General features: G+C 34.3%; 1 long non-coding RNA gene across 1 annotated transcript in view; it reads right to left on the bottom strand.

Moving 5' to 3' along the window:
• Positions 1-18,506, bottom strand: part of LOC101900233 (uncharacterized) — a 329,862-nt gene that overhangs the window by 90,205 nt on the left and 221,151 nt on the right. The window contains exon 10 of the long non-coding RNA XR_009342681.1: positions 110-154. This is a non-coding gene — a long non-coding RNA (uncharacterized LOC101900233). The remainder of the gene's footprint in view (positions 1-109; positions 155-18,506) is intronic.

The following is an 18,506-nucleotide window of genomic DNA, read 5'->3' as shown; positions in this document are numbered from 1 at the left end:
AACAATTTTTCTACAGTGGAATGTTCTCAAAAAATCAAAGTGTACTTGGAGAACTTAATCTAATCCTTCTTAATTTGACGTTTGACTTATTATTTATTTTTAATTTTACCTTTCATATGGACTGGCTCTTCATGTCATCTTCTTCATAAATCATCTGAAAATAACAAAAATAATAAAACGAATTTTAGTTTTTCTCTTGGAAAATACATCTTAATAAAAACATTTCAAAATAAGGGTAATTTTGCAATCCCCTCAAGCACTTTTTAATAGAAACAATTAAACATCCTTAATGTTTTTCCCCTTATACAAAATTATCACTTATAAAGTATCACAATTAGTGCGATAAGTTTGTAGACTAATTAACTAAGTTTTAAATTCCCAGCCACCTTGAAGTTTATTAAGCTAATCTTGATTATTATAATTATCAACTGAATATTTTGCTAACAAAATTTCATATGATAACTAATTAGTTTTGTAGGTTTGAAATAGTATGAAAGGGTAGGTATTGTGCATATCTAACTGAACCAAAAAAGTGCGGTTCGTTTTAATTTAGTTTTGTGAAAAAAATTTAAATTATAATGTACAATTAAAAGTTTTTGAGCACTATGGATAATACTATATCACAAAGTATTATATTTTGAGAACCTTTCATAGAAATATTTCATGAAGGGAATGTCCTCAGTATGTCTTCTCTAGTACATGTCTAATTTTACTACTTAAATAAATGTAGATGGCCTTATGGGCATATTCTGCGGAGGATATTTTGAATAAAAAATTTTATACCCTCAACCATATGGCTAGTTATACCCTCAACCATATGGCTAGAGAGGGTATATATCATTTGAAACGACCAAAAAGCGCCTCATCGAATTAACGGTTTTAGACCCTAGGTCTCATTGGACCAAATCCGTTTCATTTGGAGTCTATATAGCGATGTCCGTCCGTTCGTCTGTCTATCTGGCTGACTGGCGTGCACGATAACTCCCGAAGGAAGTATCCGAGTTGGTCCAAAATTGGCACATTGTGATATAATTGTCAAACTTAAAACGAGTTCGGAGATGGGCAAAATCGGTCCACTTCTTCTGGAACTTGTCAAAGAAAATAATCTGAAAAAAACTGTCAAACAAATAATTTACTGCACAGAAAGGGAAAATATAATCCGATTCTGCTCCAATTTTGCAAATCCTAATATTTCAATCCGTGCTACAGCAGGTACGAAAATTGACAATATCGGTTCACTCCATCCAATACATCCCCCACAAAGGGTCAAAATTTTGAATAACTATAACTCTAATAAAATATGATATAAGTATCCGATTGTCTTCAAATTACACATATCACAATATTATTTATAACCAAATGTCTGGTGTGAAGATGGAATATATCTTTGAATATTCATGAGCTCATAAAAAAACGAAATTAACATCCGATTCCATTCAAACTTGGCACATCTCAATACTTCTATCAACACAAGATCTGTTATAAAGATGGTAGAGATCGGACCATTCCTTCTGGTATCTCCTCCACAAAGGGTCAAAGTTATGAGAAACCAAGACGATTATAAAATCTGAAATAAGCATCGGTTCTCCAAATTTTTCCCATCCCATATCGTTCGACTCCTTCTGGCACCACCCCACAAAGGGTCAAAATTTTGGATATCCATGAAGCTCATAGAACTCAAAATTACCGTCCGATTCCATTCAGACTTGGCACATCTCAATACTTCTATCAACACAAGGTCTGTTATAAAGATGGTAGAGATCAGACCATTCCTTCTGGTACCTCCTCCACAAAGGGTCAAAGTTATGAATAACCAAAACGATTATAAAATCCGAAATAAGCATTCGGTTCTCTAAATTTTTTCACACATCCCCTTGTTTTTGCTAACACAAGATCTACTGAGAAGATGGGATATATCGGTCCACTCCTTCTGATACCTTTTCCACAAATGATCAAAATTTTGAATATCCACGAAGTTCATAAAACACGAGACTAACATTCAATTCTATTCAGACTTGGCACATCTCAATACTTCTATCAACACAAGATCTGGTACTTCCCCACAAAGGGCAAAGTTTTGAATAACCAAAACGTTTATAAAATCCGAAATTAGCATCAGGTTCTCTTTGTATTTCACACATTCCATTATTTCTACTAACATAAGATCTATTGTAAAGATGGGATATATCGGTCCTCTCCTTCTGGTACCTCCCCCACAAAGTGTAAAAATTTTGAATATCCAAGAAGCTCATAAAACCAGAAATTAATATGCGATTCCATTCAGACTTGGCACATCTCAATATTGCTATCAACGAAATATCTGTCATAAGTATGGTAGAGATCGGACCATTCCTTCTGGTACTTCCCCCACAAATGGTCAACGTTTTGAATAACCAAAATGATTATAAAATCAGAAATAAGCATCAGGTTCTCTTTTCACACATTCCATTATTTCTACTAACATAAGATCTGTTGTAAAGATTGGATATATCGGCCCTCTCCTTTTGGTACCTCCCCCACAAAGTGTAAAAATTTTGAATATCCAAGAAGCTCATAAAACGAGAAATTAACATCCGATTGGATTCAGACTTAATACATTTCAATATTTCCATCAGCACAAACCTTTTATGAAGATGGTAGAAATCGGACCAATTCTTCTGGTACCTCCCTCACATAGGAGGGTCCGACACGGAATGGACAATATTGACCTATAACTTCGAAACATACTCCGCAGAGGGTCAATAATTTGAATAATCGTAACAGAGAACAAAATGTATTTAAATAATCGAACATTGGCTGAGGATATACATCTGTTGGCAAAACCGACTGATACTTTTTAACCTGTTTAGTTTTCTTTCAACGATACTTTGAAGGAAATAGGAAAAATATATATATTGAAAAATGTTTCATGTTTTTGAAAATCTTCAGTTTTTGACCGCATTACATTTTTTTCCTTTTTTACCCTTCAATGCTACGTTCCCCTTTCCAATATTAACAAAATTTAAAATTTGGATAAAAAAAAACCTTTTTGGGTTGGTAGTTTGTTTATGACACTGTTTTTCTCATCAGCCTTAAACGTATGTGGCCTAGATCAGAACAACGAACATACATGCATTGCCAACTGACAACAAACAATGACATATTTAAATTCAAACTAACCAAGGTAAATAAATTCAATAGCACAGAAAATGAACTCGACAATGAGGCAACAGGAGTAGTACCACCACCATCACCATGCTACTGCTGGCCATGGAAATTTGAGTCAATTTTAACAAAAGCTACTGTTTTTCGGTAAACTATTTTCATTCAGGGACATTAAGAAACACACACACACCGACACACACAAGGACAGCTAAACAAACAACTAACTCACAACATGTCCTCGTACTTCACACTCCACTACATTGAATATAAGTCAAAGCGGAATATGTAAATGTTGCGGCCATCGGGCCACCATGTGTCGTTAGGTGTAGTTTTTGGAGCCTCATGGCGATGCGTGGTGGCGGTGCTGGTGTGGTTTCCTTGATTTAGACCACTCAGCCAATGGGCACACAGAAATTCACATGTGGTCAGTCAAACGTTATTTAAACAACAAAACTGACCAAAATTCTGGTGGACAGTTTATAAAATGGGTGTGAGTGAGTGTGTGTGTGTTTGGTTTTTTGCATTATGGTCATTGATTTTATGCGATATGCGTCCCGCTAAGTTCAATTTGGTGGTTTTTGGTGGAATAGGATATTTAAGAGGAGGGTAACATTGATTTGCATGCAGGGAAATTGCGTCGGGTTGACAAAGGTAAAATTTCATGAACGGCTGCGTGGAGTAGAATTTTATATTTAAAAAAAAAAAAAAAATGTGCCAGTTTAGATGGAAATTAGAAATTATTTCAGGAATACCAAGAACAATTTTTCAAAATAAATTTAATTTAGAACATGCCGGGGGTAATTAGTGTGTCTTGCGCATGTTAGTTATGATGGGCTTTTAAGATGTATCTGAACCTTTTCCAATTTTATTAGGGTTAAACTTTGAGGATTAAAAACTGAAAGTTTAAAACAACAAATTGTCGGATGGCAATTTTTTGATTGAGGCATGAGTATGTTTCTAAATATTTATAGTTTAACGAGTTAAAAAGAATTAGTCTGTCTTGCCGATACCCTCTTCCAATGATCGTTTATTTAAATATATTTTGAATTGGACTATGATTATTCATACTGTTGACCACTTATGTGAGGTGTTGAGAAGGAGAGGAGTAATATTGTCCGTACGGCTGCTATAAATATTTCAAGTACCAGATTTGGAATATATCGACCATTTCCTTAAGATAAAAAAACCCAAAAAGCTTTATTATTATTGTTTTTATTATTATTATTATTATTATTATTATTATTATTATTATTATTATTATTATTATTATTATTACTATAATTACTATAATTATATTTATTATTATTATGAATTTTAATTGAATATTGTGGCAGATACCTTCAATATACCGGAAATCGGGAAGTACCGTTATATGGGGGTCATGCCAATTAGTAGGCCTGTAGCGAATATTTTTTTCAGGGAGAGAACAGGCCTTCCAATAACTCCAAATGTAAAGTTTTAGCTTATTTGGTTGGAAATTTTGGCAGAAACATTCCAAATACCGAATTACCGCTATTTTGGGGCTAGTCCAAACGTGGGCCCATATAGTCTATTTTCAATACCAATCATGCCAAATTTCATAGTCTAGATTAAATAATGTGCACTCATCAGATTTCAACAGATTGTACGCAGGTCAAAAATGTCTATACTTCTTGGGGTATCAGAGGAATATTTCGGGAATTACAAATTTAATATGCCCTCTGTTGTATGGTGGAGGGTAAAGAACTATTTTGAAATGGGTAATGATTATTCAAACTGTTGACCCTTTATGGGGAAGGTTCCGAAGAAATGGGACAGTATTTCCCATATCATATCTATTCTAGGACTGATATAAATATTAAAAGAGCCAGTTTTGGACTATATCAACAATTTCCTCTACATATATCAACTTGATATATGTGATACGATTTGGAAAATGTAGAAATGAGATAAAAACATTGGGATGTGCCAAATATGTGAATAATTGTTAAACAAAAGTTATGCCTTTTGTGGGAAAGGTGCCACAAGAAATGAACCGAAAAATTCTATATTCTTATCAGATCTTCGGTTGTGAGAAATATTTAAAAATACCATGTTCAAATAAATTGCTGACTTGTTTTGCAAGTTAAGAGGGATATAAATATTGAAATTATTACCCTTTGTGGGAGAGGTACCAGAAGGGTGGATCGATATTGTCCATTTTCACACCTGACCTAGCACTGATGCAAATATAAGGACTTGCAAAGTTGAAACAAAATCGGATTATCGTTTCTCTTTCTATGCAGAAAAAAATTTATATTTTTTTTTGAAAATTTCGACCTTTTGTGGGGGGAGGTATCCGGAGAAGTGGACCGATATTGCCCATCTCCGAACTCGATCTAAGTTTTATAATAATATTACGGTGTACCAAGTTTGGAGCAAATCGGATACTCTCTTTGAGATTTTTCGTGCGTACCAGTTAGCCAGCCAGCCTGACAGACGGACGGACGGACATCGCTAGATCGACTCAAAATCTTCTGAAACGTATTTGGTCCAAAGAGACCTAGGGTGTAAAACCGTTATTTCGATGAGGCACGGTTTTGCTGTATCAAATGATATATACCTTCTCTAGGCATATGGCTGAGGGTTTAAAAAGAGAAACAAGTAAAAAACGAGATAAGTTCGGCGGACCATACCATCCAGCACTTTGAAGGAACTTGTATTTTTTTTAAATACCGTAGAAAAATACTGTCTAAATGAAAACTGCTATGTGGGGGGCTAAACGAAAGCGTGAATCTGTGTAGGTATTTTTTTTTGTCATGGGCTGTAGCACCGATTCTGAACTTCATATAGGAATTTTAAAACAATTCCGGCGAATAATGTCGTTAATATCATCAATGTGCCGAATATCGGAAGGTACCGCTACCTGTGTTCTATACGAAGACGTGGGAGTGGTCCCTACACCACAAGGTGGTCAGGGTATTATGTCTTTGTGCATTTGTTTGTAACAGGCTAAAGCAAATAGTTCCTTTTTATGATCTGCATAGAATCACATTCTGAGTCGATTTATGCATGTCCGTTCGTCCGTCCGTCTGTCCATGTATTTTTGTGAACAAAGTACAGTTCGCATTTATTAGTTAGATATAGCTCCCATAGCTCCCCTTCGTCCGATTTGCCTTTTATTGTGCACCAAACCTGTAATATATCAAATACAGCTCAGAAATGCCTTTGCTAAATTTTATCGAGGTAAGTTCAGATTTGGATACAGCTCCCATATATAACTTCGTCCGATTTACCTTTTATTGTGCACCAAACGTCTAATATTTGTCCAAATGGGATGGAATTTGGCACTTACGACCGAATTTAGTCTAGAAGCTAGTATGTCAAATTTGGTGAAGATAGATCGGTTCAGATATAGCTATCGCTCCCATATATATTGTTCATCCGATTTGTTATATTTGTTACCCACAGCCGTAATATGCACTCCGTAACAACGATATTCAGGGAAATAGATGAAATACAGCTCACAAAAATATCTTTGTCAAAATTTAACAAGTTCCGTTCAGATTTGGATATAGTTCCCATATATATCAAATGGGCTATACAAGTCCGAACTAAAAAGATACAAATGCTTCGGCATATTTAGTCTTTTGAACTTTAAATTGTAATTCTAATCATAGCATGTATGATTGAATTCTCCCATAAAAACTTTTAGTTGTTATGTGGAGCTCTACTAAATTGGCAATGTGGTGTAGGGTATCATAAAGTCGGACCCGCCCGACTTTAAGACTTTCTTTACTGGTTTGTCATAGGTTGTAGTACCCGTCAAGATCTTCCAATACATACCGAATATTGGGAGGTACTGTATTATGGTGGATATACGAAAATTGGACCGACAAGGCCCATTCACGAATTTAACCTGCCTAATGGCAAACTACATATGTGTGCAAAATTTTAGCCTTCTATATCATAGATAGCGTGAATTCAAAAGACAGACGGACATCGTTAAATCGTCTTAGAATTTTACGCTGATCAAAATACATATATCCTCCGTTACCTAAAGCATGAAAAAATCTCAGGTACCAGAGTCGTCTGCACAAGGACTAATATGCATGAAAATCTTGAAGTTAAAGTTCATATTGTTCCCACCAGGACAATCTTTTCTACCTTTTAGCACTTTTCGAACGATGTTGCGAAAATCTCATTTTATATCGTCCAATAGATCTAATGCAAAGTTTTAGAATTCTAACTCTTGTCATTCGCTCAATAAAAATGTTGTGCCATTTTGAACTCATTGGTACTGTTTGTACCCTCAGGAACGATGTTTCGAAAATCCCCAGTGTGTCATGAGTTCCATGCCTAATTTCAAAGTTCTAGCTCTTATTGAAGGTTTTATAACAATGTTGTACTATTTAGTACTTTTGCTACCATTCTTGTACAAGATTAAAAAAAACTCCACCGTATCTTATTTTTCAATTTTCTAGGTCTCATCGAATTTCCAATAAATGACTGCCTTATTCCACCCCTCTGTTCCAAGAGTGACCTCAAAATTTTAATAGTCTAGATTCAAACGTTTTGACATGGCGTTTATCAGTCAGTCCATCAGTTTAGTTCATACTTTTTTATATGTTATTTTATTTATATAGACTGACCGTTACTTACTTCAGAATCTTAGTAATCACCGAAGAAGTAGCATATGTAGCCCAGTATACCTCCCGCATTTTAATTTGCGGATAATGACATTTTTTCTCTGGTTTGAGGTTCTGACATTAATTCATGTTTGCGGCCTTCTTTGACTTTGTTTTTTATATTATTTTTTATATTATTTTCTTCTCTTTCATATCCCCTTTATACATATAATCTTTAGTCGTCTTGTCGTTTGTTTCTGTTGTCGTCGTCCTTTTGTCTATAACATGTTCGACGAAATAAAGCCATTTCAAGGTTTATTTAGATGCGTGTACGCAAAATAAACATATGCGCTGTGTTGTTTCTATTTTTTTACATAAAAATAATATTTGTTGTTGCATTAGTTTGTGCTCGGCATTCTTTATGAGCTATTTTTACAAAACAAAAATAAAGAAAAAAAAAACATAGAAGACAACAAACGGCAGAATACGCACTCAAACAGTTGCTAACATCTGTACACATGGAGGGTACATCCTTGGCTAAATCAACAACGAGTTAACTATAAAAGAGAAGCCAGAACGCAGCACACATTCATATTATGCATGCATTCAAGTGGTTGTTGTTTTGTTTTTCTTCTTCTACTTCTATAAAGTTGTAGATGATACCTCAACAACAACGACAACCCAACTACATATCTGTTCGTCTGTTTGTGCCGCTGTTTTGTTTTGTATTTTTAGCCAGCATTCAGATCATCAGCTTTTGTTACAGAGACATCAAAGTCAATATTTCCATTGACACCCACACCTCTAAAGCGCACACTAATCCATGTTCATACACACAATCCCACATATACATGCATGCATGCATATGGCCTGTGCACTGCCATTTGTGCTTTGTGTGTTCGTTGTTGTCGGTTGTGGTGCGTGTGTGTTCTTTGTACTTCCTGTGTGTGGTTTTCTTTTTTTTCGCTATCTTGTCTCTGAGGAGTAGAAAACAGCTGAATAGAAATGCCTCTGAAAAAATTGTAGCTCGACAAAGAAATAAAAATATTTTCTAATGGCATAAAAATGCCTGGTCGTCACAAAAGTAAATGATATTTGGTTTGGTTTTCTAAGAGACGTCTCTCTCTCTCTCTCTCTCTCTCTCTATGTCTGTCTGCATGTGTCCATTGTGTGGGGTTTTCTCTGTTTGTGAATTAAGAATTACAAATTATTAAAAAAGAAATAATTTCAATTTTGTTTCTTCTGAAGTTTGTTTTCTTAATAATAAATTGGAAGTATTACCCCAGCAATGGAAAAAGAGTGTGGTCAAAAACAGTATTGTTAATTTTTTAAAGATGTTGATTGGGTAATTATATAATTTGTCTTTCAGGATATTTTCTAAATCTTCTTTATTCTGTCAGGATATTTTCTAAATCTACACAAAACATTTGCACGGTTAACCCTGATTAAAGGAATATCCAAGTTTTTCTCCTGTAACCATTGGCGACGATTTCATATATCTATAAATAAAATTTATCGATGGCCAGAAGAAACATATAGGACTTGATTTTAAAATTTGGCATGTATTTATCTGTAGGAGGACAGGTGGACCAAAGGCCGAACGTTTGTCCGTTAGAACGTTTGTCCGTCCGTCCACGTATTCTTGTGATCAAAATGTCGCATTTATTATCCGATGTTTGGCTCAATGACGAACCCTATTTAAAGTAGCGATAATCGGGTCAGATTTAGATATAGCTCCCATATATCTGCAACCAATTTCGGGTAAATTGTGCATCAAATGGCTAATATGAGCCCAAATGTACTAAGTTTTGGTAATTACGACTGAATTCATCCTAGAAATAAGACGTTAAAATTTGATGGAAATCGGTTCAGATAACGATTTCACTCATTCCGATTTGGTCCAAACTTTGTACATCGTAATATTTTTGTCAAACTTAGATCGAGTTCGGAGATGAGCAATAGCGGTCCACTCCTTCTGGTACCTCCCCACAAAACAACACGAAATTTTCAACTTTGATCCAACTTTGCAGGTTCTAATATTTCTATCAGTTCTAGGTCAGTGGCGAAAATGGACAATATCGGTTCACTCCATCAAGTTCCTTCATGATTCCATTAAGTACCTCGCCCACAAAGGATAAAAATATTTAATAATTATGACTTTTGTAAAATGTGATGTAAGAGTCCGCTTGTCTTCAAATTATACACATCAACCATATTTTTACTAACCCAAGGTCTGGTGTGAAGATATAATATATTGGTCTACTCTTTCTGGTATCTCTCCCACAAAGTGTCACAATTTTGAATATTCATGAAGCTCTTAAACGCATAACTACCTTCTAATTCCATTCAGGCTTCGCAAATCTCAATATTTTTATCAACACAGGATCTGTTGTAAAGATGGTAGAGATCGGACCATTCTTTCTTGTACCTCCCCCACAAAGGGTTAACATTTTGAATAACCAAATCGATCACAAAATCCGAAATAAACATCTCTCACATTCTCTTCACGTATGCCATTATTATTACTAACACAAGATCTGCTGTGAAAATGGGATATATCGGCGCACTCTTTCTGGTACTTCCCCCACAAAGGGTTCAAGATTTTGAAAAGCATAACGCTTATAAAACGCGAAATAAACATCCAACTCTCTTCAAAATTCACACATCTAAACATTTTTGCTAACGAAAAATCTGTTGTGAAGATGATAGATATCTGCCATCCTGTTCTGGTACCTTAACCACAAAGGGTCACAATTTCCAAAACTTATATCTGTCGTAATTGCGAAACAAGTCGGCTATTCTATACAACATGCAATATTTAAATATTTCCCTTTGCCAGAAATCTGATATGAATATATAATTCATCGGAATTTAAGATTTCGTATAAAATTGAATATAAATGTTCGCTTTAGTTTAAATTTTGCTCGTATCAATATTTTATATGTGTTAAATGAATTGGAATAATTTTCTCCGCAATATCTGTGTTTTAAACATTTGAGCCTACTTTCCCTGGGGAGTTTGTCTGTTACAATTTGCTTTTTTCGTAAGTGGGCTAGGGTGCGCATAAGTAATGTTGATGATTATACGCCACATCAAACATTATCACAAAATTTGGTGGATTCGTTTTCAAGAATCATTTGTCAATTTGACAAATTGTATCTGTTCTTAATTGTTAATCTCAAAAATAATGTGTCCTTCAAATTAACAAATTATCATACTTCTTTAGTTTTAAACATAACATTGAAATTTAAAATATATTTTGTGGAAATACTTCTCTTCAAATGAACTTCTATGGAATTTTCCTCTTCTATGAAAATTTTAAAGCAAAATAAATATATATTTAAAATACAGTTTCATATGCATGGATGTTCGTATTTATATTATGTTGAAGATGTGATTGCTTTGGAGAATATCATTCAATATGACGATGATGATGTTGTGGTTGTCCTTTAAAGTTATGACTGTGTGCGTGTATTTTGACGCCTGTGATAGAATGTGATTTTTCCGCAAAATTGCTTGAGCTTACAGCTAGAAAATGTTGCTGGTGGCAGGATATGAAAAGCATGTATAAGTGTGTAAGGTTGTATGCGTGTGCGAGTGCCTAAGTTTGTGTTCGGCAAGCCAGCAAGTGTATTACATGTTAGATTTTCTCATTTCATCAAAGTATACGACGCTGACATTTTCACGTCGAGACATGACGCAGAAAGCAACAAACTACAATGATGTCTGATATTTGTTTTGCCATGAAAGATTGAATGTAGAAAATTGACACATTGACGAGTTACATGGTTGACTAGATGCAGAGACACGCAGCTATCAGCATAACCACCATCGAAGCCACCCCCTTTCTATCATCATTGATGTTTTTGCCATCCATCCATCTACCCACCCACCAGCTATCCAAATACACTCAATTTACTGCCAACTGCAGCTGTCACTAACTTTGCTGTGTATGAAATTGAAAAATGAAACTACAAAGAAAAAGTCTGAAATTGAAGAGTTTGGGGGATGATGAGCTGATATGGTATTTTTTTCTTTTTGAAATTGCAACTACAGTGATCTAGAATGCAGATATGCGAATTGGGAATACGATCTCAGAATACTATTTTGTGTGTGTGTGTAATGAGAAAACTTATCTCTAAACCTCAAGTCCACCCTTAAAGTATGCTACAAATTTTGAATGTTAGAGAAGACCTTGTGTGAGATTAATTAGTAATTTTTCTATTTATACAAGGTGTGTTTCTAAGAACCCTTTTGTTGAGAACTTAAGAACCCCTCTCTCAAAAATGGGAGATTTTGGGGGCGGTTCATAAACAGAGAAATATTTAAAAGAAAAAGTGCTTCATAGATATGAAGTATACACCATTTCTTAGAGAAAGGATACTTGAAAAGAACTTCTTATGTAGAAAGGATGTTTCTTAGATCCTTTTCATATCGAAATCGGTATTTTTAGCACCCTTTGCTATTGAATGATCATTTTATATAGAAAGAATGATTTTAGGTATACTTGCTTCTTACAGCTTGGAGTTTTATTGGCCGCCATTCGTACAGAAGGGAACTTATGAGATGGAAGTAAACAGTTTTCCTACTGAAAATGCTTATGAGGACCTCTTCTTATAGAAAGATACCTATAGTTACTCTTTCTAAAAGAAAGTATACTCACATGCACTCTTTCTTCAAATTTTTATAATCTTAAGGCTACTCATAAGGATATGGTGTTTTGTAAGGATTGTCTCTCATTGAAAATACGGTTATGAGGATCCTTTCTTATAGGAAATTTGCTTAGAAAAAAAACATTTTTATTGAAAATTTTCTCATGAGCTCCCTTCCCTTTAAAAATACTACTTAAGAGGATTCTTACTAAGTAAAAGGGCTCACTCTTATGAGAAGTATCCTTTTAAGGATTTTTTAGTGAATGGATAATCATAAGGTATCTTTCATATACAAATTGTATTACTGGAGGCCATTTTAATCCGTTTATTAGCAAGTGGTCCTTAGAGTCACATTTTCAAAAAGATCCTATTGATATATATATATATATATATATATATATATATATATATATATATATATATATATATATATATATATATATATATAGTTATTTACATCCTATGACATGGTGCCTATAAAGAGAGCTTGATAGAGAAGTGTATAATTTTATCGAAACTATTCTTATCTTCTTTCTTATAGGATTGTTAGGACACGTTCTTATAGAAAGGGTGATAATATGGACAATTTAATATGAAGAGGATGCTTTTGAAGGAATTTCCTCTAGAAAGGATAGTTATAGGTAACCAATTTTAGGGAAAGAGTGGCCATAGGGACATGTATTAAAAAGGATGCTTATAAAGAAATAAAACATGTTTTTAAGAGTATGGGACTGAAAATTATAATTTCTTACAGAAAGGTCTTTATTAATGCCACTTTTTACAGAGAGAATCCCAATAGGGACTTTTTCTTAAGGGAAGGATGCTTTCGAGGACCTTTTTTTATAAAAAGGAAGCTTTTAAGGATTCTTTCTCAGCGAATTGATTACTACGAAGACTCTTTCTTGGAGAAGTAATGATCATAAAGACTTTTGCTTAGATATTCCAATAACAAGTTATTGATAAACATTTTGCTCATCATGGCAAGGATATTTCCAAAAATCCCTTCTCATGAATAGTTTTTGTAAACTATGTTTTCTTATAGAAGAGGTCCTTCTGAAGACCCCTTCTTGGAGAAATGGTGTATCTACTCACACTTACTTATGAGAGCTTTAAAGATTACGACCTTTTTTAGATCACTTTCTTAAGTAAGGGTGATCTCTGGAACACTTTTACAGAGAGGAGCTTTACAAAGGCACTTCTACATTAACATTTACAATTTTCAAAAAAAAAAAAATGTTCTTGGAAGTACTTCATTTTAGAGAATGGTGTTTCAACGGACCATTCCTTTTAAAAGGACTTTGAAGGATTATTTGTTGTAGTGATTGGGATATAGAGAAAAGGCATCAGTGAAGGAACCTTTCATGTAAATTATACTTTTACTTATCAAAAAGACGATGGAAGGGGCTCATTGTCATGGAAAGGACGAGGTGTTGAACATTTTATGTAGAAATTTTTGGAGATGCTAATAAGGACATTTTTTTTAGAAAGGATGCATATAAAGAACAATTATTTAAAAAAAAGTATGCTTATTAGGACATGAGGATTGTAATGATGCAGATTACCTATAAAATGGTCGCTAACGAAGACCTTTCTTACGGAAAAAATGCTTATGAGGATTCTTTCTTATATAATATATTTTTCTTAGGACTCTTCCTTAAAGAATAAGGATTATAAAGACTTGTGCTTAATGAAATTATACCTATAAGAAAATATTGATAAAAAGTGGTTTTTATGGCAAAGGTGTTTTTAGTGCTTTTTCATAAACAGGATGTGTTATCTACGTTTTCTTATGGAAAAGGTCCGTTTTCTGAGAGGAAAATGTTCTTCGGAACACTCTTTCTCAGAGAAATGTTGTATCTACCCAGACTAGTGTTAATTAGGAGCAGAATTTACAAAGAAGGAAACTCTTTCATAGGAAAGATTTCAAGAGGATCATTTCTCATGGGCTTGAGGATGATTTGTTGAGAAAAGGTTTTTCCCTTTTATTGAGTATAGGGAATAGTAAGGAACCTCTTCTTAAAGTAAAAGGTTTAAATGTGGATCCTTAGAGAGAAAGGGTGCTTCTACCTGTCCTTTTTTTATAAATGCTTTTTTTTTTTGAAAAAATATACTTCTTAGGATGTTTGGTGGTTCCAAAAACCCTTTCACATAAAACAAGTCCTTTTTTATACCCATTAGCCATATGGCTACAGAGAGTATATATATTTTGATACAACCTCAGAGAAATAATGGCTTTAGACACTAGGTCTCCTTGGGCGAAATTCTTTTCAGGACATTAGTCGTCGATCTGGTAATCAATCTGTCTGGCTGAATTGCTGATGTACGATAACTTTCCAAGAAAGTATACGATTTGGTTCGAACTTGGTACATGGTAATATTATTACCAAACTTAGATAAACCACAGTAATGGGCAATATCAATCCACTCCTTTTGGTACCTCCCCAACAAAAGTCAACATTTCCACAAAAATTTCCTCATAGAAGAAGAAAGGAAGTTCATAATATTTCTATGAGAGATAAGTCATGTTAAAAAAATGACTATATTGGCCAATTCCAAACGTCATAACAGGGCAATTTCTGAGGATGTATATGTGCCAGTAAACCGACAGATATTTTTACGTGTTATTTTTATGAATGGATACTGCAAAGGACCCTCTTTTTATGGAAATTGTGCTCCAAATATATATTTCATGTTTCAAATCTGGTTTCTTTTTCAAATACCTATATTATTATCGACACCACTGTACAATTTCGGAATACCTCCACCCTTGAGATATGTCACACACTCACACGAAAAAAGGAGGAATACATGTAAATTATGTTGATTCTATTTCGTTTGTTTTATTCGGTTGTATTCTATCATTTTTGGCATTTTTTTCGTTACAAATCTTTGGTGGAGATGTGTAAACTACTCGTATTAGAAATGACAGAAAGCAAACAGTGAAGAAGACGACGCCGATGATGACAACGACAACGATGAGGAACATAGAAAACTAATAATATAACTAACAAAGTTTTTCAATTTAACATACGTTGTTTGTTTGTATATGTGTTGTAACAACAACAATAACATCGAACACTGCAATTTTGCTGTGGGTGCTGCCCTATCGTTACCAAATACTAACGTCGAACGACGACGAAATGCGACCGAATGAGATACATGTGTTCTTTGTCAAAATTAACAAAAACGAAATTTGATTTTTGGCAAGTTCAAATTTTAATATGTTCCCCCCATTCTGTTTTGTTGTCACATCCGCACGTTGAGAGTGGAGCAAAATATTACAAATTGTATGAAGAGGGAGAGGGAGGGGAAGAATGACAGGGAATAATACATGTAACCTGAAGGTATTCCAAATTCTACATTCTCCATGCCATTCCCTTTGTTGGTTTGCCAAAATAAACAAATCAAAATGAATATCTGTCAAATTGTAAATGTAGTTTTGTATTTTAAAATTGAAATTAATTGCGAATGTAATTTTGGAGAATCAAGTTGGAATTGCCATTTGAATAACTTTTCTAAGCAATGCTTTTATGTAGAACATTAGTTGAGTAAAGATATAATTCACATTGCGAAGCGTTCTCTCAGGATGAGTAGGAGTTAATACTTCAATTCCATGGAATTCTTGCATGGATTCGGAAGTGGGATCAAACTGCTCATTTTCCAGGCTTCGGGAAACATGATTGTAAAAAATGATGGTACAGAAGAGAGGAGGGAAAATATGGCAAGTTTCCTTTATTGTGGCGGAACATTTTAACTCTAAAGTTAGGGCTGAATTTGGGGCTCAATTATTTGCACCGTGGGAAGTATACACGTAGTACCTCGACCATAGGCCTTAAAAAGGGGATCTACCACTTTCTGATTTATAATTCATTCGAGGAAGTAGACAGCAATGCAAATGTGTGTTTGTAAAAGAACCAGAAGCCAGTTATTTTGTCGGTTGCTAGTCTCGAAATAGGGTTTATACATGATTCCATTTTCAGCATTGAAGGAGCTACTCACTTGCACTGCCGTCTTGATTTTCGGTACGAAATTATTAATATTACTAGAATATGCCCGCTACTTCGTCAGCGAAAAGTAAACCCTAACAATTTTAGATTCGTTCCAACAGTTCCTTTTAGGTCTTTTTAGTACCCCAAATGCAAAATTTATTAAGTTTGATGAAATGTTTAAATCAAAGCTTCATATATCGTACTAATTGTTCCGAATTTTAAGCTTTTATATATTATTCAAGTTTTTTTTACGAAAGAATTTCGAAAATTCAGCTCTATTCCTTCACCCAATACCAAATTTAGTAACATTTGATACGTATATCTAAAGTAGTATAATTTAGCACTTTTCGAACAATTATAGTACGCATATGCAAAACTACCAACAGATCTTAACGCCAGATACCAACAGAGACCTCTATATCAAATTTCAGGATTCCAGCTCTATTCCTTCATCAAATACCAAATTCAGTGCCACTTAGTACCTTTCGAACAATTATATCGCACATTTCCAGCAGCACAAAACCACCACCAGATCTAAACACAAATACCAAAAAGTCCTCAATATAAAGTTTCGGTTTTCCAGCTGTTTACAAAGGATGCTTATAAAAAATAAAGCATGCTTATAAGGATATGGGACTTAAACTTTTCCTTTCTTACAGAGTGGGCTTTTATATTGCCCCTTTTTAAAGAAAGAATCCTAACAGGGACTATTTCTTGTAGAAAGGGTGCTTTGAGGACCTTTTTTCTGGAAAGGAAGCTTCAAAGGATTCTTTCTCAGTTAACTGATTCATGTAAAGATTCTTTCTTAGACAAGTAATGACTTGCTTAGAGATCCCAATAAAGATGCACTTATAAAAGTTTGCTTATCATGCCAAGGATTCTTCCAAAAAGCCATGCCCATGAATTGGTTGTAGAAACTATGTTTACTCATAGGAAAGGTCGTTCTGAAGACTCATTCTTGGAGTAGTGGTGTATCTACTCACACTTTTTTGGTGGTGATTGTTAGGAACCATTGGAGGACGGTTGCTTTCGAAGAAGGAATACTTCTTAAGACCTTAAAAAATTCTAAAGAAAGCATATTTCTTAGGACCCTTTTTAGATCTAAGCACCAGATTCCAAAAAATATAAAGTATCGGGATTCCAGCTCTATCCTTCACCCAATATCGAATATAGTACTACATAGTACTTTTCGAACAATTATAGTATACATTGCCAAAACTCCCACCAAATCTCAACACCATATACCAAAAAAAGTCCTCAATATCAAACTTCGGGAGTCCAGCTCTATTCCTTAACCCAACATCAAATTTAGTACCATTATATACTTTTCGAACAATTATAATCCACATTTCCAAAACCACCCTTATCTTAAATATCTTAACTACAGCCACCAACAGTGACCTTAGCATAAAATTTCGGAATTCCAGCTCTATCGGTTAATACAAATCCAAATTTGTACCAAATTTTGTACACATAAGTACGAATTTCTAATACTTCTTACATACCCAAATCCTAAACTCCAAAACTACTTGCGTACCCCAATCATACAATCCCAGAAAAATCTCATTACCCAATTTCAGGATTCCAGCAATATCGGTTGATCTAAACCTAAATTGTACTAAATTTAGAACTATTTAGTACACAAAAGTACGAATTTCCAAAGCTTCCTACATACCCCAATCATACACTCTCACAGTAATCCCAATTTCAAATTTCAGGATTTCACCTTTGTCGGTTCGCCAAAATACGAATTGTAGCAAATTTGGTACACATTTCGAAAACAACCTCTATTTCCAAATCCTACAGTCTAAGAGTAATCTTTATTTCAAATGTCAGGATTCCAGCCCTATCAACATCATATCTTATTTCAGGTTCACTAAAATCGAAATTGTTCCAAACTTAGTACCATTTAGTCATATTCGTGCTTATAAGCACACATTTCGAAAACTACCTCTATATCCCAATCCTACGATCCGGTTGTAATGTTAATTTTACGATTCCAGTTCCATCCGTTCCTTCAAATTTTACCATATTAAGTACCTTTTGCAAATTTCAGTATTCCAGCTCTATCGGTTCACCCAAATCGAAATTGTACCAAATTAAGTACCATTTAGAACTTTTCGTCCACAAAAGTA

This window comes from Musca domestica, unplaced genomic scaffold (assembly GCF_030504385.1).
Source record: "Musca domestica strain aabys unplaced genomic scaffold, Musca_domestica.polishedcontigs.V.1.1 31, whole genome shotgun sequence".
Taxonomy (NCBI): domain Eukaryota; kingdom Metazoa; phylum Arthropoda; class Insecta; order Diptera; family Muscidae; genus Musca; species Musca domestica.
The sequence above is the reverse complement of the archived record's forward strand: the minus strand, read 5'-3'. Positions and strand labels throughout refer to the sequence as shown.